The sequence below is a fragment of the Hordeum vulgare genome, chromosome 5H (assembly GCF_904849725.1).
Source record: "Hordeum vulgare subsp. vulgare chromosome 5H, MorexV3_pseudomolecules_assembly, whole genome shotgun sequence".
Lineage (NCBI taxonomy): Eukaryota > Viridiplantae > Streptophyta > Magnoliopsida > Poales > Poaceae > Hordeum > Hordeum vulgare.
In genome coordinates this window covers 215,389,178-215,410,086 of record NC_058522.1, presented here as the reverse complement: position 1 = coordinate 215,410,086, position 20,909 = coordinate 215,389,178, and positions in this window count along the sequence as shown.

Sequence of the window (20,909 nt, the reverse complement as noted above, 5' to 3'; positions counted from 1 at the left end):
AGGTAACGAGTAATAGCAGTGGCAAGGAACATCAGTAGTGACAACAGTAGCAAGTAGCAACAGTAGCAAGTAACATGAAGACAAGTAACAACAACAGCAATAGTAGTAACTACAGTAGCAGCAGAGCAAGACAAGTAACAGCATCAGCAACAGTGGGACAAACTCGTAGGCTATGGGTCGGTGATTTGTTTGGATGATATTCATCATGCAACAGTTATAACACGGAGAGATATGTTGCTAGCTCCCGTTCGTCAATGTGATGTAGGCATGCATTCCGTGTGTCGTCATACGTGCTTAGAGAAAAGAACTTGCATGCCATCTATTGTCCATCCCTCCCGTGGCAGCGGGGTCCAAAAGGAAACTACGGGATATTAAGGTTCTCCTTTTAATAAAGAACCGGACCAACGCATTAGCACTTGGTGAACACATGAACTCCTCAAACTATGGTTATCACCGGGAGTGGTTCCGTTTATTGTCACTCCGGGGTTGCCGGATCATAACACATAGTTGGTAACTACAACTTGCAAGATGGAATCTAAAACACACATATATTGGTGGCAACATAATAATTTCAGATCTGGAATCATGGCACTCGGGCCCTAGTGACAAGCATTAAGCATGGCAAAGTAGTAGCAACATCAATCTCAGAACATAGTGGATACTAGGGATCAATCCCCATAAAAACTAACTCGATTACATGATAGATCTCATCCTACTCATCACCGCCCAGCGAGCCTACGAATAGATTACTCACGAACGACGAAGAGCTTCATGTAATTGGGGAGGGAAGAAGGTTGATGATGACGATGGCTCCGATTTCCCCTCTTCGGAGCCCAAAACGGACTCCAGATCTGCCCTCCAGATTAAGAACAAGATGTGGCGGCGCCTCCGTATCGTAAACGCGACGAAATCTGTTTTCTTGATTTTTTCTGGGACGAAAGTGAACTTATAGAGCTGAGATTGGGGGCGGCAGAGCCACGTGGGCCCCACAAGCTTGCCATCCGCCACCAGGGGGTGGCGGCTACAAGGCTTGTGGCCCACTGGCCCACCCCCTCAGGTGGATGTTTGCGCAGGTATTTTCATATTTTCCAAAAATATTCCCGTAAATTTTCAGGACGTTCTGAGAACTTTATTTCTGCAAAAAAACAACGCCAAGGCAATTCTGCTGAAAAGAGCGTTAGTCCAGGTTAGTTCCATTCAAATCATGCAAATTAGAGTCCAAAACAAGGGCAAAATAGTTTGGAAAAGTAGATACGATGGAGACGTATCAGGGGGGCAGACTATTTATCGGCTGGCGAAGGGGCACCGAGCGGGGGAGCACCGGTGGTTTTCGCCATGGCTACAGGCGAGGGAGAAAGGGCTCGGGGCAAAAACTACGGTTGCACCGGGGAAGAAGTGGGTTAGGACTCTGCGGACGCAACATGAGTTGCGGGGGAAGCTCTGTAGGCGTGCTGAGGGGTCACGCCCTCCTGACCGAATCGGGCGCGCGTTGCCTGAGCCAATGGAGAGGAGAAGAAAGGGGCCCTAAGGCTTCCCTGAGTGGGGTCGTTGTCGGGGGCGAGGTGAGACATCCTGGGGAGGTGAGAACCGGCCGGGGCTGCCTCCCTAGCCAAGAGTGTGCCCTGTAGCGCGTCCAGAGTGCAGTTTTGGCATGCCACGGCAAGCTGGCGCACTCTGGCGTGCTTTGGCCTTGTGTGGCGTGTGTCTGGAGTGAGTTAGATGCCCCTGAGTTGCTAGAAACCGAGAAGATTAATGCTGGTCAAGGGAGGTGTTGAAAGAGGCTCTGCAAGCATTGAACCAGGAGCGACGTTTTTGGCTTACTCACTTTGAACCAAGGAGGGGCCACTAGTCTATAGTTGAGGAGTGGTGATGGCAATCTGTGCTAGGAGTTTGGAGAGAATGGAGTGCGTGTGGAGAGTGCTAGATGTTGTTTGATCAAACTGGTTGAAGGTGCTTGATTTTTCTTTGGGGCAGCTAACCTTTACCAATGAGTGTGAAAGTTAGTAGAATTGAGTTTTAGTCTAGATTAGGATGATCTACCAAATTTGATCTCCATTGGAAAAGTTTGGCAATGTAAACTTGAAAACACCCCCAAATGGACAGTTCTGCCCTATTAAGAGGAAATGTGAGCAAATTAATCCCCACTAATCCAATTCTTGGCAGGGCCTCCTCATTTGGCATATTGAGCACTCCTTTAAAATTTTAGGCCATTTGGACAAACATTGTAATGTAGAGTTGCTTCAACTTGAATCTCGACACGAAGGGTTTGAGGCTTATTTGGTGAACCAAACCACCTTGGAATGAGGTGAAACTTGGCATGATCACCAAATATAACTAGGGGAACATGCTAGAATATTCTGGGAATTTATTGAGAATATTTCCTTTGGAAATATTTCAAAAGGTCAAAACAGACAGAATAGGTTTTCAAAGGTTTGCTCAAATTTTTTGAACATAAATAGGGGTTGAATATCTTATATATGGAAAATATATGTCTGCGAAGTATCTCCAAATTTTCCACTGAGAAATATCATTTCTGTCCTTAGAAAAGGACATGTAAATAAAATAGGGAAATATTTTATAAAATAATTATTTTATAATTTTGGAGAGTTATAATAGTGCTAGAATGAGAATACAATCTTTGGGTGAAGGCACCCCCTTGAAATCAGGGACTTGTAGTGTAAACCCCAAAGCAAGGTTTTGAATTTACAAAAATGAGAAAATGGATTTTTTATAGAAATATTATGTTATAATTTTTTTTAGATCCATACAGTCAAGTATACATACAATCAATGACAATCATGGCACTCACAACATTTGCTTAAATTTTTTTAATCAAATCCAAATTTGAAAAGACTAGAGTTGAGGCAAAGTGAAAACACGGTGTGACATTTTAGGATGAAGTAAAAATATCTCGAGGTTCACAAAAACTTGCTCTCATTTATAAAACACATTGGACATTTAAAGAAGCAAAACTTTAAATGGTAGTAAATTAAGCCGAGCAAGCATTTCGTTCTTTTAAAACATGGTAGAGCGATGCTCAAGGCTAAACCTAATCTTAAAGACACAAAGACCACATTTGAAAACATGGCAACATTTTAAAAGATGGAGATGGCAATGTAGGAAACTCACCATCTTGCTTATTTGAAGAGAGAGAGAGAGAGGGGTGTTTATAGAATTGGAAGAAGGGGGTTTTCACATATGGACCAACTACTCTTGCAAGCACATCAACACAACAACATTTCACTTCAACCAACACAAGCAACAAGGAGTAATAAAATAATATGCATGGCATGATGTTATGATGCTATGATGCAAATGGAGTCATGAAGCACCAAACTTATAAACTGAAAGCAAGGTTGCTATGTCATACGAGGTTCAACATGCAGAAGTTACACGTATTTCACTTGGGCTGTTACAAGTCTCCCACACTACAAGAGGATCTCCAAATAAGCAACATGAGGACCTTCTGTGTTAAAACTATTGTTCTAGGAGAATTCAGCAAATGGGAGGAAGTCTCCCCACTTCATGTCGAAAGAGATAACAGACACTCGGAGCATGTCTTCAAGAATTTGATTGACTCTCTCCACTTGACCACTTTTCCGAGGATGGAAGGCTATACTCAAACGGACCTTGGTGACATTGCAGTCTGGAAGGAATCCCAAAACGTGGAAGTAAAGATGCTTCCTTGATCTGAATATATAATCTTAGGAACACCATGCAAAGAAATTATCCTTGAAGTCTACAACTCTGCGAGGTGAGCTGCGAAAATATATTCTTTGACCGGAAGGAAGTGGGCAACTTAAGTCAGCTTGTCGATGACCACAAAGATGGCATCATTGCCCCTCTTGGAATTAGGAAACCCAGTGACAAAATCCATCTCAACGTGATTGAATTTCTACACCGGAATAGGCAAAGGATGAAGACGAGTTGCTGGACATTGATCATCCACTTTCACTATGCGACACACATCACACTCGTTCACAAACTAAGAAATCTCACGTTTCATGCGAGTCCACGATAAGGTTTGCTTAAAATCCCGATACATCTTAGAACCATCTGGATGTATCAAGACGAGAGAATTGTGGGATTTTCCCCTCATAAATTTTCTAAGCTCTCCTTTTGGAACCACAAGGCGGTCCTCGAAGAATAAAGTATCTTTGTCATCAACATGGACGCACTTATACCTTGGAATGCTGTTTGCCAAGTCTATTGAAAGCACATATGCTCCCTTGGTGGTTTTGATAATTCATGACAACATACATTGTCTCTTGGACTAACACTTCTACCTAGTTTATTCCAGGCATAGTCCACAGAGAGCATTGGCTAAAGGATTGTGAGGAGATGCCCCTTGATGAAGGAAGGAATAGGATTGTCTCAAGCTTCAAGCAAGAAGACTCTACATTTTATACTTTGTGAGAAATAACTTTGAGTCCATAGGAAAGCCAATACTATTAAAAGGGGATGAGGTATTATGATTAATTGGTTGCTCAAGTGCTTAGAGGTAGCCACCAAAAATACTCAACCATTCGCCCACAAAATACCTTTGCCCAAATCCATACCCGCAAAATCGGTGCCACCAACAATTTCCATTCGGCCCTACCGATTTTACACTTGACATAACCTATGCCAAACCATACCATATCGGTACCACCAACATTCCTATCGGTGCGACCGAGATTCGGTGACCAACTTTCTGTTGAGAATATTTCAAGAATTGGAATTTTCGAGTTTGAAATTGGTCTCACCAAGATTTGGAAACTAGTCTAGGTCATTGTATCGGTACAACAGAGATTCCTATATCGGTCTAACCGAGAATTCGAAAGTTGCCACATTATTGCAACTCGGTACCACCGAAATTCTTTTTGGTGTCACCGAGTTGCGAAATAATGTTGTGATGGTTGGATTTTGGGGGATACATATATATACCCCTCCACCTACCTCTCATTCGCAGAGGAAGCACTCAGAACACACACACACTTGCCAGATCCATTTTTTTGAGAGAGAGCCACCTACTCATGTGTTAAGATCAAGAGATTACATTCCAACAATTTGAACCTTGATTTCTAGCCACTCCAAGTTGCTTTCCACAAGATCAATCTCTCCAACCCATGTCAAATCTGGGAGAGAGCGATCGAGTGTTGAGGAGACTATCTTTTGAAGCACAAGAGCAAGGAGTTCATCGTTCTACCACATCTATTAACTTTTGGAGGGTGGTGCCTCCTAGATTTGTTAGCTATCGCTTGGGAGCCTCCTACTTCGTATTGTGGAGTTGAACCAAGAAATTTGTATGGGCAAGGAGATCGCCTACTTCATGACGATCTAGCATGAGTGAGGCTAGTCCTGTGAGGAGGGAAGCCATGGTGGAACAGACAAGGACGCTTCTTTGTTGACCCCTTGTGGGTGGAGCCCTCCGTAGACTCTCGTAGTCGTTACCCTCCATTGGTGGAAGTCTCCACTAACATGGACGTACAGTAGCGCAACCTATCGGAACCATGCCAAAAATCACAGTGTCAACTTCTTCGCCTTTGATCTTCCTAAATTCTGCTCCTTACTACATGTGCAAAGTCTTTCCTTTCCACTACCATATTTGTTGACTAGCATGTGTAGGGTGAACTATACTTGTTAGAATCGGTAAAATCTGCCAACCATTAAAATTGGGAGAAGGCTAGGATTTTAATTTATGCAAGTAGCCTATTCCCCCCGTAGACACCTCTTCTATCGATCAAACAATTGGTATCAGAGAAAGGTCTCCAAAACCTTGGTTGAAACACCATTGGAGGAAGATGGATGTGCCTAGTTTGGGGAATATTAGGTATAGAGTGCCTATTCTCGATGGGGAATATTTTAGACAACGAAAAGATAAAATTCTTGATATACTTGATAAATTCGATTTGCGCAAGTATATTGAATAACCCTATGATCCTCCCATTGATTCCTTGGTAATCTCAAAATTGTTAATCTCAAAGTTGTTAATCTCATCATTAGAGGACTACCAAGAAATATGCTTAATCAATTGCAGAATTTTGAGTGTGCTGACACCCTGTGGAAAAACTTAGAGAAAACATGTCCTGACTATTCACTAAAAAATATAGGGATCATTTTCCATAAATGCATTGCCTTTCACAAAATGAAGCCAACCGATCCTAATTTTGATAAATGCCTTTTTGAGCTTCGTGACCTCATGCGTGCTAAAGGAGATGTCATTAGCATTAACAATGTCATTGTTGAAGCCATTCACATGCATAAACATGAACATTGTCATAGTCAAAATTCTGATGAAGTTGTTGTTTCTTATGACGAGGATATTCTGTCCGACGATGAAAATGTGGAGCATGGCTACTATAATGAAGATGAGGAGTTTGACATCGAGTATGAGAAGACCATGAGGAACCTTAGTCTTATGGAGAACCTTAGAGACTACTTGACCGGAGGAAAGGAGTGGTGTTAGAGCATATTTCTCCATATGTGGTTTTGATAATTGATGACAATTCCTATGGACTAATGGTTGCCTTAAGTTATATTTATAGGATTTGTCCATAGGCACTTCTTGAAGTCCATCTGTTGGGTTCAAGGAGTTTATATGAGGACCAAGGAGGTATTCAAGGTATTATCCAAAGAATGGTCATAGAGACACAAGGTTGATCAAGATCTTACACAAAGAGTAAATCAAGATGATCAACACACAAAGCGTACAAGATGTACCGAGAGGGATCAAGTGATCCCATGGTATGGTAAGCATTGTCCATTATGTGTTTGTGTACTAACCCATGGTCTTCGTGAGAGTTCTATGTGGGGTTAGGTGTGTTTCCATGGGCTTGCATCTAGAGAAGATCTCATACAACCCATGAAGGAGGACGTCAAGCGGTGATCGTCATCAAGATTGCGGCGTGCAAGTTCAAGTGGATCAACACGAAGATATCATGGTTGAATCTTGTCGTCCATTGTGGTGGCAATGGACTTGTGAAGATATGCTGAAGTGCGGCTCACCCATGTTGTGCATGGGGGAGCAATCAACTAGTCTTCATCAAGCCAACGCAATCAAGAAGGTGGTCCATATTGAGGAAGCCAAGATCATCTTCATCTAGCTCAAGAGGACGAGGTGCAAGGCACAGGTTTCCCTTGATAGGTTTTCTGTTTTAGGATAGATTGTCGTACTATCAAGGGGGGCTCTCAAGTGAGTAGCTCAATCGTATTGTTCGTTGAGAGATCAAACAATTTGCATACTTGCATCATACTTCTTGGTTCTTGTTTGGTGTTCCTCTTCGTGAGTTTGAGAGCTTATGGTCATCTTCATGACAAGCTTGAGTTCATCGAAAACGGAGTCCATATGCATCTTCTATGATGTTTTCGATGTGGGGAGTTTTTACCGGTCTTATTCGAAGAAGGGTTCTCACCATTTTCTTATGGGAATTTTTCTCACTTTCTTATTATTGATATTTCTATTCAGATTGTGTTAGCCCATGTCGTTAGCTTTCCAACAAACTTGGTTTCATTGAAATTGGAGTCCGTATGCGAAAGTTAGAGCAGATACAGTATCCAGCGGTAGTACCGCTCCTGGTGCCAGCGGTAGTACCGCCCCCGGAGGGGTAGTAAATTTTTACTACCGCTCCCTAGAGGTAGTACCATTCTAGGAGCGGTAGTACCTATCTCTGAGCGGTTGTTCTTCGTCGGACTTTTTGCGAAGACTTTCTCTAACGGTAGTATCGCGAGGGTCTAGCGGTAGTACCGCCTGGGGCTAGCGGTAGTACCGCCAGGGCTAGCGATAGTACCGCTAGGGCTAGTGGTAGTACCGATGTGCTTGGGCTGTAAGTGGGGGTAACGGTCTGATTTCTTCCCCCACTATATAAAGGGGGTCTTCTTCCCCCTTGGAGTAATCTATCCACTGAGCTCATGTTCTACCCCCATTGTTGACCTTCTTAGAGCTTGCTTACTCTCAATCCCTCCAATGATTCTTGCTTGTTCTGGAGAGAAAAGAGATAGGAGATCTAGATCCACATCTCCACCAATCACTTTGTCCTCTATGTGAGGGGAACCCCTTGGATCTAGATCTTGGAGTTCTTTGTGAGCTCCTTGTTCGTCCTCTTATATTTCTCCATAGCTTTTGTTGTTGTGGAGGGATTTGAGTGTGAGGGACTTGTCCACTTCATGTGTTCTTGCCATTGCATTAGTTGCATCGGTTTGAGTTCTCCACCGTGATACGTGGAAGTGAAGTTTGAGAAGCTTATTACCTTTGGTACTTAGTACCCTAGATATTGTTCTTCGTGGATGCTTTGGCGTCCTAGAAGCTTGGTTGTGTCTCGGAGCTCAATCATTGTGGTGTAAAGCTGCGGGCAAGCGTCGTGGTCTTCAATTAGGTTGTGGAGATTGCCCTGAGCAATTTGTACGGGTACCGATGACCGCCCCCAAGGTTTGCCATTTGTACGTGTTCGGTGACCGCCCTCAAGGGCCCCTTAGTGGAATCACGGCATCTTGAATTGTGCGAGGGCGTGAGGAGATTACGGTGGCCTTAGTGGCATCTTGGGGAGCATTGTGTCTCCACACCACTCCAACGGAGATTAGCATCCGCAAGGGTGTGAACTTCGAGATACATCATCGTCTCCGCGTGCCTCGGTTATCTCTTACCCGAACCCTTTACTTATGCACTTTACTTTGTGATAGCCATATTGTTTATTGTCATATATCTTGCTATCACTTAGTTGTTTATATTGGTTAGCATAAGTTGTTGGTGCACATAGGTGAGCGTAGTTGTTGTAGGTTTTGTGCTTGACAAATTAAACGTTAGTTTTATTCCGCATTTGTTCAAGCCTAAACCGTAATTATTTTAAAGCGCCTATTCACCACCCCCTCTAGGCGACATCCACATCCTTTCAGTTGGTATCAGAGCTAGGTCTCTCTTTATTAGGTTTAACCACCTAGAGAGTAAGGATGTCGACTAGGGGTTTAGGATTCACTAACACTCTTAGTTTCGATGGCACAAATTTTGATGTTTGGGTAATTCGCATGCTTAATCACTTTTGGGTCTTGGACCCAAATTTAGAGCGAATTGTAAATATGCGTTTTCTCCTCCAAAGGATTCTCAAAATATATCTTTAGAGGATGAGAAAAACTCTTATCTCAATGCTCAAGCTTCTAATGTGCTTTTTGATGCTTTGAGCAATGTAGTTATATTTCAACTCATGCCATTCCGGGATGCTCATGAGTTGTGGACAAAGCTTCAAGATAAATATGTTATGTCCAAGATTTGTGGGAATGATTGTTCTCGCTCCACCTCCGGTCGTGTGGTCTTCTCAACTTCATCTACTTCACCTACATGTGGATTTTCACAAGGTAATGATATGGTGAGTAGTGGAGATCATTGCAATGATGATAGTGGGCTTATTGTTGATGATCCTTCATCACTATATTATTGCAATGCTTCATATTTGGGAATTAACACTTCGAGCACTCTAAATGTTTTACATGCTTGTGTTGATAGTCCTTGCATATCATGTAAAAACTTCTTGACTAAATCTCATGATGATATGCTTCCTATATCTTGTTGCCATGATGAAAATGTATATATTTCCTCGAGTTGTTGTGCTAACAATGTAGAGGAAATTCATCACTCCATGAAACAAGATGTGGCCTTGAACGATGCTTCAAGGGATCCTACATCATCATCTATTGTTACTCACTTTTGCCTTATGGCTAAGGCTTCAAAGGTATCTGCTACTTTGAACCCCAATGTATCTCATGATGATGATGTTAATGATAACGAGGATGAGAATAATGATGAAGAGAGTGATATTATTGCATCCTTAAAAATTAAGGGTGAAATGATTTTTCAATCTCTTTATAAAAATAAACTTGCTTGTTCCAACTTCTTGGAAATCATGGTTATTGCCACTAAGGGCAAGAAATACATTGACGAGTTGGAAGCTCATCTCGAGGAGCATGAGGCCACCATTGAGACAATGGAAGGTCATGAGCGTGATTACGCTAACGAGATCGCGGAGCTATCTCAAGCTTTTGAAAATGAAAAAACCACCAAGGAATCTCTTTAGGAAACCTTTGCTATAGAATTATCTAGATTAAAGGAATCCCATGATAGAGCTCTCGAGGTGGCTATTGATTTTAGAACTAAAAACGATAGGCTTGAAGTTGCACATGCTAAACTCGTTGAGGACTATGAGCACCTAGAAAATGGCTCAAGGGCTATTAAGAGTTCGCTCGTCAAACTCACCGACTCTCATGCTCAACGTGAAGCTTCATATGCTAAAGAGCTTGCCAAGTTGCCTTCTCCTCTTATTGTAAATAATGATGCTTGTGCTACTAACTCTACTTCTTGGGAAGCATCCATTTTAAAGGAGAATGTTGAGCTAAGGGCTCAACTTGAGTTGCTATCTAGCAATTATGGGAAATTGGAAGAAAGTCATGTAATGCTCACAAGCTATCATGATGATCTTCTAGTATCCCATAATGTGCTAAAATTAGCTCATGAGGCTATTACTACCAAGGTAAGATCGAGGGAGCCTCATGTGGACACTAGCACCACTTCTAGTCAAAATGCTATATTGCCATGTGCTAGTCCTCGTAATTCATCTACTCATAATGTTGCTACATCTTGTGATGAATTACTTTACATGCCTTGTTGCTCTAACAATTAAGCTTATACTTCCTCTAGTACTTGTGTTGATACTAACCATGTAGAGGAAATCAAAGAGCTCAACGCCCAAGTAACTTTCTTGAAGAAAGACTTGGAAAAGAGTCATGAAGGAATGTCCACACTCAACAATGTCTTGGGTGGGTCAAAATCCCCAAATGACAAAGATGGACTTGGATTCAACTCCAACAAGAAGAATAAGTCCAAACTCTTCAAGAAGAAGGGCCAAGAACAAGTCAAGAATTCGGCCAAGATTATTTGCTTCAAGTGCAAAATTGAAGGGCACCATGTTAGATCTTGCCCACTAAAGAAGAAGCCCCAAATTCACAAGCAACAAGGGAAGTGGCCACAAGTTCAATCACATACTCAACTACAAGTTGAAGAAAGGCCCCTTCCCAAGAAGACCCAAGCCAACACTCCTCATGTTGAGAAATCAACAAGGAAGAAATTAAAGGGTAGATGTTGCTACTTATGTCGTGAGAAGGGTCACTTCGCTTCTTCTTGCACGATAGGTAATTTATCCAACTCAATCATTATTCATGATATCTATTCTCTTGGGAAGGATAAGGTTGGCAATGTGTTTGCCAAGTTTGTTGGTACTCAAAGTGGTGTCAAGAAAAGTACCATTTGGGTTGCCAAGCCTATTGTGACTAACCTCTTAGGACCCAACATGGTTGGGGACCAACAAGCTCAAACTTTATCAATAGGTGAATGTGGAGGACATTGGAGACTTGGATACATGATGAAGAATTAAGGGGTCTTCATCATTCATATTATCTCAAGCCAAGTCATGTGGATTATCGAGTTTCTATCTCATATCCAATGTGCTTCCTTACAGTAACTTGTACTTAAATTGTTTACATTGTTAGTTGCTTGCCCCTTTGCATGTTGTGGTTTTGTACCTTGCATGTGTTTGTATATGTTGTGCTTCCAACTTGCTTATCTTGAGTAATCTAGTATGTGTATGTTGGTTTGCATATCATGTACATGTGAGTCTTGTTTTGGGCCTTTTTGCATCTTGTTTGTATCTTTGTTGGCTCTTGTAAGATATTAATGGATTACCCCATTGTGGGGGAGTGATGTGCTTTGCACACCTCACAATCCTATAAATGTGTATCCATGGGGAATACCACCTAGTATTGATATTTCAAGATTATCTAGTTTCTATGTGGTATGTCTTACTCATGAGGAATTCAAATTCTATATGGTCCGTTAATTATCTCTTGTTTGTTTTAAAATTTTCACTTGTTAATATTGTTGGGTTATCACATTATGGGGGAGTAATATGATATGTGCATATTACAAGCCTTGAAAATGTGTACATTTGAGGTATTGCCACTTAGTGTTGATATTGTAAATTATCTTGTTCCTAGGTGGCATGTTAGCTTTACATGTGTCATTTGCTTGTGTTTTAAGGGTAAATATGATGTTGGATATATTTGCAATCTACCAATGAGTATTATTTCCAAAATACTTCTTGTCCTTGACAATTGGTATTCCCATCATGTGGTAGAAATTGCTAATCGTCTTTACATTGGATTTGGTGTTTCGTTTGTCTTCCTTGCCTCTTGTGGATCTATTTTAACATGTCTAGTGTTTTCATAGATATAGAGAAAGCGATGATCCCATCTTGTGCATTTTGTATTGAAATGCAAATTCTATATAATGCACATCCCTTGGGAGAGCTATCCTATTTTCTTTAGAACACTATCTTTATTCACCCATCATAAAATCTTTTGATCCCCATCAAGTGCGTGTTGATGGGAGGCAAGTCTTGACCTTTATGATGCTTTGTGCCATCATGAAAATTGGTCAAGGGTTTGGTTTGTTGGAACCTAGCTCTCTTTTGGAAACTAGATACCTCTTGTTTGCTTTCCTTCAATTGGTATCTTGTTTCCTTTTATTTGGCATGTGTCAATGGATATCTCATTCCTTGAGGTATCTTTTCATTGATATCCTTCAAGTGATAGTTTTTCGTTTGGTATCTTATTATCACTTGATACTTTGTCTTTTTGTGTATTATCAACTTTGTGTTGAGTTGATTCTTGAAAGCCTTGAGCATGCATATTTACTATATATAGCTTCGTTTGCTTGCTTTCTTTCTTTGACCCAATATATAGGGGAAACTCCACCTTGTCATAAATTTGCTAAAGTGTGTTTGAAATTCAAATTCATATCTATGTGCACATATGTATGTGGAGTTTGTCCTATGTATTGTTGGTTATCTAACTCTTTGGTCCCAATGAGTTTGGGCACCATTTTGTTTGTTTTGTTGTTCCAGGAACAATTGGAGATGCGTCAAATTCTCGGCTCACCTACAAGGAAGGTGTTGAGACCATGTGATTATTGGAGCCAAGTTAGGATGATCAACGAACAACTATCTACTACATCAATCCATTGCTGTCTCGGTAACAAGTATCTAGTTCATGCATTCATTTCTTGTTCTTGGCTAGGTTGCATCATGACATGAATCTCTTGATTCGTTCTTGTAGTACTTGTTTCCTTTCTTAAAGCATCCTAACGATGATGTCTTATTGCTAGTTGGGATGTATTTGATGTTCGTATGTCGGAAGTTCATATTGTACAATAAGAAAATGTTAGGCCATGTGCTATGCTTCCATGCAAAGATCTTATTGATATATTTATGACTTCCTTTTGGATATCTTGTTTGTTCCTTCTTGTTACCATTTCGTCTGTACATCCTTCTTTGTGGATATATATTATCATGGTTGTCTTCTACTTAGAATCTTTTACACATGAGAGAAGTTACATATCTAATTGATATCCTCTTTTCTTTCACGTCCACCGTTGCATTTCCTTTTTCAGTTTTTGGTGGCTTCGTGAAAGGATTTGTCTTGAGTACGTATCTTATAATCCTACATCTTGATGCACTCTTTGGCCGTGAAGATTATTTTTCCTCATGCTTGTCTTGATGAGGGTTTTGCCATTTCGATTGGTATCCCTCCTCTTGACAAGGTTCTTATTTCCTATCTTCACCATGGGTTGTCACAAGCGTTGGTTCTTATTTTGTTTATTAGTAAGCTTGTGAACCCATCTTCTAGTGTGTGTGTGTGTGTGGGAATGATATGTCTTGCACTTTGCGTCTCATTTTATCAAGAGTATGTTGATGAGTAATGCTCATTCTTATCTTAGTCTTCTCAAGTGATTTGCCATGACTCACACACATTATTTTGGTTGAGCCTATTCTTAAGTTGCTTCTTTTACATGTTGCTCAACCATTTTTTTGTGCTAAGTGATATGCTTATTGTCTCATCTATCTTCTTGCACTCGTTGTGTGTTTTTATTAATTTTGGGGGAGCAACGACCCTATTTTGTGCACCTGTATCAAATACAAAAATCTCTTATTACTGCACAAATCATGGGGAGCTTCTCTAGTTTTGACAAAACACTCTGTTGCCTTTATCATAATATCTTTTATTCATGTGGTTCGAAGGACCATATGATTGTTTGTTCCATCTGGTATCTTTTGATTGCTTGCCTCTATCTTGTATGTCTTTGTGGCATACGATCATTTTATTTGCAATCTTTAGGTCCTCGATATAGTTTGTTTTCCTCCAACTTCTCATCATTGTATATGTGTATTTCTCTGCACTCATTTGTTGAGAAGTACACACTTTTTGGAGGACTGATACGTCTCAAACGTATCTATAATTTTTGATGGTTTCATGCTGTTATCTTGTCATCTTTGGATGTTTTATGTACCTTTTATATCTTTTTTGGGACTAACTTATTAATTCAGTGCCAAGTCCCAGTTCCTGTTTTTTCTGTGTTTTTGGCCCTTTTCGGATCTGATTTTCGAACGGAGTCCAAACGGAATAAAATCCCCGAAATAATTTTTTCCTAAACGGAAGAAGATCAGGGGGCTTGAGGGCCAAGCAAGGAGGACTACAGGGGGCCCACAAGCCCCCTATCCGCCACGAGGGGGGCAGCGGCTAGCAGGCTTGTGGCCTCCCTGGCGCCCCCCTGACCTATCTCCTTCGCCTATATATTCCCTAAAATACAAGAAAAAATCAAGGGATCGACGAAAATACTTTTCCGCCGCCGAAAGCTTCCGTTTCCGCGAGATCTCATCTGGAGACCCTTCCCGGTGCCCTACCGGTGGGGACTTTGGAGTTGGAGGGTTTCTACATCAACATCATCGCCCTCCAATGACTCGTGAGTAGTTCACTTCAGACCTACAGGTCCGTAGTTAGTAGCTAGATGGCTTCTTCTCTCTCTTGGATCTTCAATACAAAGTTCTCCATGATCTTCATGGAGATCTATCCGATGTTATCCTCTTTGGCAGTGTGTTTGTCGAGGTCCGATGAATTGTGGATTTGTGATCAGATTATCTATGATATATATTTGAGTCTTTGCTGATTTCTTATATGCATGATTTGATATCCTTGTAAGTCTCTCCGAGTCTTGGGTTTTGTTTGGCCAACTAGATCTATGATTCTTGCAATGGGAGAAGTGCTTGGTTTTGGGTTCTTACTGTGTGGTGACCTTTCCCAGTGATAGTAGGGGCAGCAAGGCACACATCATGTAGTTGTCATCAAGGGTAACAAGGTGGGCTTTGTCGTAGATATGAGATTGTCCATCTACATCATGTCATCTTGCTTAAGGCGTTACTCTGTTCTTTTGGACTTAATACACTAGATGCATGCTGGATAGCGGTTGACATGTGGAGTAATAGTAGTAGATGCAGAAAGTATCGGTCTACTTGTTTTGGACGTGATGCCTATAGATATAATCATTGCCATAGATGACGACACGACTTTGTGTCGTTCTATGAATTGCTCGACAGTAATTTGTAAACCCACCGTCTACTTGCTTTCATGAGAGAAGCCACTAGTAAACACTACGGCCCCCGGGTATATTCGCACCTATCGTTTCCGCTTTCGCTTTTACTTCGCTTTGTTACTTTGTTGCTTTCAGTTCTCATTTGTCAAACAATCTATAAGGGATTGACTAACCCTTCATAGCGTTGGGAGCAAGTTTTTGTATTTGTGCAGGCACTTGTGATACTCCTTCACTGGATCGATACCTTGGTTCTCAAACTGAGGGAAATACTTACCACCGCTGCGCTACATCACCCTTTCCGTTTCGAGGGAACACCAACGCAAGGCTCCAAGGCCACGGGGGAAATCCTTTGCATATTTTCCTAGGAAGTCCCTTAAGGCGTAGGCGTAGCAGAAAGATTCCTGGTGCCGTATCACATTTCTGGCGCCGTTGGAAGGTCTTTTGTTGCAGTAGCAGAAGTATTTCTGGCGCCATTGCCGGGGAAGGAGAGATCTATCCAAGTAGGTCTCATAAACTCATCTCGTGCATTTACTTTTTTTGCCAGTTGCCTCTCGTTTTCCTCTCCCCCACTTCACATTTGCCGTTTTCGTTTGCCTTTCTCCTTTGCCATTTTCTTTTGCCTTTGCCGCTTTTCTTGCTTGCTTGTGTGCTTGTTTGTTTGTTGAAGTCATCATGGCTGAAAAAACCAAACTTTGCGACTTCTCGAGCACTAATAATAATGATTTTATTAGTACACCGATGGCTCCCGCCACTAGTGCAGAATCGTATGAAATCAATGCAGCTTTGCTGAATCTTGTTATGAAAGAGCAATTCTCTGGCCTTCCTAGTGAAGATGCCGCATCCCATCTCAATACCTTCATTAAGCTTTGCGATATGCAAAAGAAAAGAGATGTGGATAATGACGTGATTAAGATTGAAGCTTTTTTCCTTTCTCGTTGCGAGATCGCGCAAAAACTTGGTTTTCTTCTTTGCCTAAAAATAGTATCGATTCTTGGGAAAGTGCAAAGATGCTTACATATCCAAGTATTTTCCGACGGCTAAGATCATCTCCTTACGTAACGATATCATGAATTTCAAGCAACTTGATCATGAACACGTTGCACAATCTTGGGAGAGGATGAAGCTTATAATTAAAAATTGTCCCACTCATGGCTTGAGTTTGTGGTTGATTAGACAAATCTTTTATGCTGGCTTCAATTTTGCTTCTCGCAATATCTTGGACTCCGCCTGAGGTGGAACGTTCATGGAAATCACGTTAGGAGACGCTACAAAACTCCTAGACAATATCATGACCAACTACTCTAACTCGCACACTGAAAGGTCACCTGCTAGCAAAAAGGTACACGCTATAGAAGAAATTAACTTGGTTAGTGCTAAGATGGACGAGTTGATGAATTTTGTTGCTAGTAGAAACGCTATTATAGATCCTAATGACATGCCACTATCTTCCTTGATTGAGAGTAGCAAAGCTAGTTTGGACGTGAATTTTGTTGGTAGGAACAATTTTGGCAACAATAATGCTTTTAGAGGAAACTATGTTCCTAGGCCTTTTCCTAGTAAATCTTCTAACAATTATGGCAATTTCTACAACAACATTTACGGAAATGACAACAAATTACCCTATGATTTAGAGAGTAATATCAAAGAGTTCATCAACTCTCAAAAGATTTTCAATGCGTCCATAGAGGAAAAACTACTCAAAATACATGATTTGGCTAAGAGCATTCATAGGATGTCTTGTGATATTGATGCTTTGAAAGTTAGATGTGCTCCTCCCAAGGTCAACTTGGATGAAACTTTGAAAGCTATGCGTGTCTCCATGAATGAGAGCCAAGAAAGAATTGCCCAAATTCGCGCTAGGCATGAATGGTTTAAAAGGGTGCGTTCTAGTGATGCAAATCACGAAGATCTTAAAGTGCTTGGTGTGTCTCCTCTTGAGTCTTTGTTTTCGCGTGTCAAACCTATTGATGAAGGGGCTGGATATGAATCCACTTTGGTTGAAAAACGCCCCAATGATTCGGAGTCCACCTATCTTGATGATAAAGGTGTGGAGAGTGGAGTAGAAGAAATCAAATTTTTGGGCAGTAATGAAACTCCCACTTTGGATTTCAAGGAATTCAATTATGATAATTGCTCCTTGTTTGAATGCATTTCTTTGATGCAATCCATTGCAAACTCTCCACATGATTATAGCCAAAGCAAAGCCTTTACCGCGCATATCGTAGATGCTATGATGAAATCTCTTGAGAGAAGCTCGAATTAGAAGTCTCTATACCTAGAAAACTTCATGATGAGTGGGAACCTACTATCAAAATCAAGATAAAAAACTATGAGTGCAATGGTTTGTGTGATTTGGGTGCTAGTGTTTCCGCGATTCCAAAGTCTTTATGTGATATTCTTGGTTTTTATGAGATTGAAGAGTGTTCTCTTAACTTGCATCTTGCGGATTCTACTGTCAAGAAAACCATGGGAAGGATCGATGATGTTCTTATTGTTGCAAATAAGAACTATGTACCCGTGGATTTCATTGTACTTGACATAGATTGCAGTCCTTCATGTCCCATTATTCTTGGTAGACCTTTCCTAAGGACTATTGGTGCTATCATCGATACGAAGGAAGGGAATATTAGATTTCAATTTCCTTTAAAGAAGGGCATGGAGCACTTTCCTAGAAATAAAATAAGATTGCCTTATGAATCTATGATGAGGGCTACTTATGGTTTGAGCACCAAAGATGATTATACGTGATTCCATCACCTTTTGCCTAGCTAAGGGCGTTAAACAATAGCGCTTGTTGGGAGGCAACCCAATGAATCTATCCTTTTTATTTCTGTTTTGTGTTTTCCTCACTTTCATAATTCTGTTATGATTGTGTTTTTTCTGTTTCTTTTTGCGTTTATGCCAAGCAAAACCGTTATGATTAGTCTTGGGGATGATCGTTTGGTCATGCTGGAAAAGACAAAAACTTTCTGCTCACGAAAAGAATTGTCATTTTTTCTGTAAGAGATTTTGAGTTGATTCTTTTCGCTGCTGATTGCTACGCAAATGCTTCAGACTATCGTAATGTTTCAGAATTTTTGAAGTACCAGAAGTATACGAAATATACAGATTGCTACAGACTGGTGTGCTGTTAAGAGATTCAGTTTTTGTTGGATTGCTTGCTTATTTTGATGAAACTATGGATAGTATCCGGGGGTATTAGCCATGGAAGATTGAAGATACAATAACCCAACATCCGCATAAGTAGAATTTAAGTTTGCTACAGTACCTAAGGAAGTGGTGGTTTGCTTTCTTATACTAATGTTATCATGAGTTTCTGTTTAAGTTTCGTGTTGTGAAGTTTTCAAGTTTTGGGTGAAGTTATTATGGACAAAGAGATAAAGAGTGGCAAGAGCTCAAGCTTGGGGATACCCAAGGCACCCCAAGATATTCAAGGACGCCGTAAAAGCCTAAGCTTGGGAATGCCCCGAGAAGGCATCCCCTCTCTCGTCTTCAATCCATCGGTAACGTTACTTGGTGCTATATTTTTATTCACCACATGTTATGTATTTTTGCTTGGAGCGTCTTGTATCATAGGAGTCTTTTATTTTTTTGTGTCACAATCATCCTTTCTACACACCTAGAGAGAGAGACATGCACTCACAGTGATTTTGTTGAGCTTCACTTATATCCTTTGGTAGAAAATTCAGCTCACTTGTGCTTCACTTATATCTTTTTGAGCTAGATACTTTTGCTCTATGTGCTTCACTTATATCTTTTAGAGCACAACGGTGCATGGATTGGTAGTTGATCTATGCTTTGAAAGTAGTCTCGAAAGGGGTAGTTATCCAAAGGGATACAAAAACTTCCACCTTCATGTGCATTGAATAGTTAGAGAAGTTTGATTCATCTCAATTAGTTTTGAGTTGTGGTTGTGGTAATATTGAAGTTATGCTAGTAAGGTGTTGTGGATCTAGAAATACTTGTGTTGAAGTTAGTGATTCCTGTAGCAGGCACGTATGGTGAACCACTATGTGATGAAATCTGAGCATGATTAATCTATTGATTGTCATCCTTTGCGTGGCGGTCGGGATCGCGCGATGGTTTATACCTACCAACCCTTCCCCTAGGAGTATGCGTTAAATGCTTTGTTTCGATTACTAATAAAACTTTTGCAACAAGTATATGAGTTCTTCATGACTAATGTTGAGTCCACAGTTTAGATGCACTTTCACCTTCCACCATCACTATCTTCTTAGTGCCGTGCAACTTTCGCCGGTGCACAAAACCCACCATTATCCTCCCTCAAAACAGCCACCATACCTACCTACTATGGCTTTTTCAAAGTAATTCCGAGATATATTGCCATGCAACTACCACCATGACATGTGCCACCACGTCTACATTGCCATTGCATGATCTTAAGATAGCTAGCATGATGTTTCCATTAACGTCTATGCCATGCTAGATCATTGTCACGGTACACTACCGAAGGCATTCCATATAGAGTCATCGTTGCTCTAAGTTTTGAGTTGAAAGTGTGATGATCATCATTGATGGAGCATTGTCCCATGTGAGAAATAAAAGAGGCCAAAGATTCCCACCAAAAAAAATAGGCCAAAGAGCCCACCAAAAAAATCAAAAAATAAAAAAATGAGAGAAAAAGAGAGAACGGACAATGCTACCACCTTTCCACACTTGTGCATATTAAGCACCATGATCTTCATGATTGAGAGTCTCTCGTTTTGTCACCACCATATAGCTAGTGGGAAATTTTCATTATATAACTTGGCTTGTATATTCCAATGATAGGATTCCTCAAAATTGCCTTAGGTCTTCGTGAGCAAGCAAGTTGGATGCACACCCACTAGTTTTCTTTAAGAGCTTTCACATACTGTTAGCTCTAGTGCATCATTTGTATGGCCATCCCTACTCATTCACATTGATATCTATTGATGAGCATCTCCACAGCTCATTGATATGCCTAGTTAATGTGATCATCTTCTCCTTATGTTGTCTTGCAACCTCCACCACACTCCACACCATTTATAGTGCTAAAACCATGGCTCACGCTCATGTATTGCGTGAGAGTTGAAAAGGTTTGAGAAAGTAAAGGTGTGAAACAATTACTTGGCCAATACCGGGGTTGTGCATGATTTAAATTCGTTGTGCAATGATGATAGAACATAGCCAGACTATATGCTTTTGTAGGGATAACTTTCTTTTGGCCTTGTTATTTTGAAAGTTCATGATTACCTTGCTAGTTTGCTTCAGTTATTATTGTTTCCACGTCAATAGCAAACTATTGTTTTTAATCAAATGTATCTAAACATTCACGTCACATAAGAGGAGTTACAAAGGACATCTATGCTAGGTAGCATGAAAGCATCAAAAATTCATTCTTTATCACTTCCCTACTCGAGGATGAGAAGGAGTTAAGCTTGGGGATGCTTGATACGTCTCAAACGTATCTATAATTTTTGAT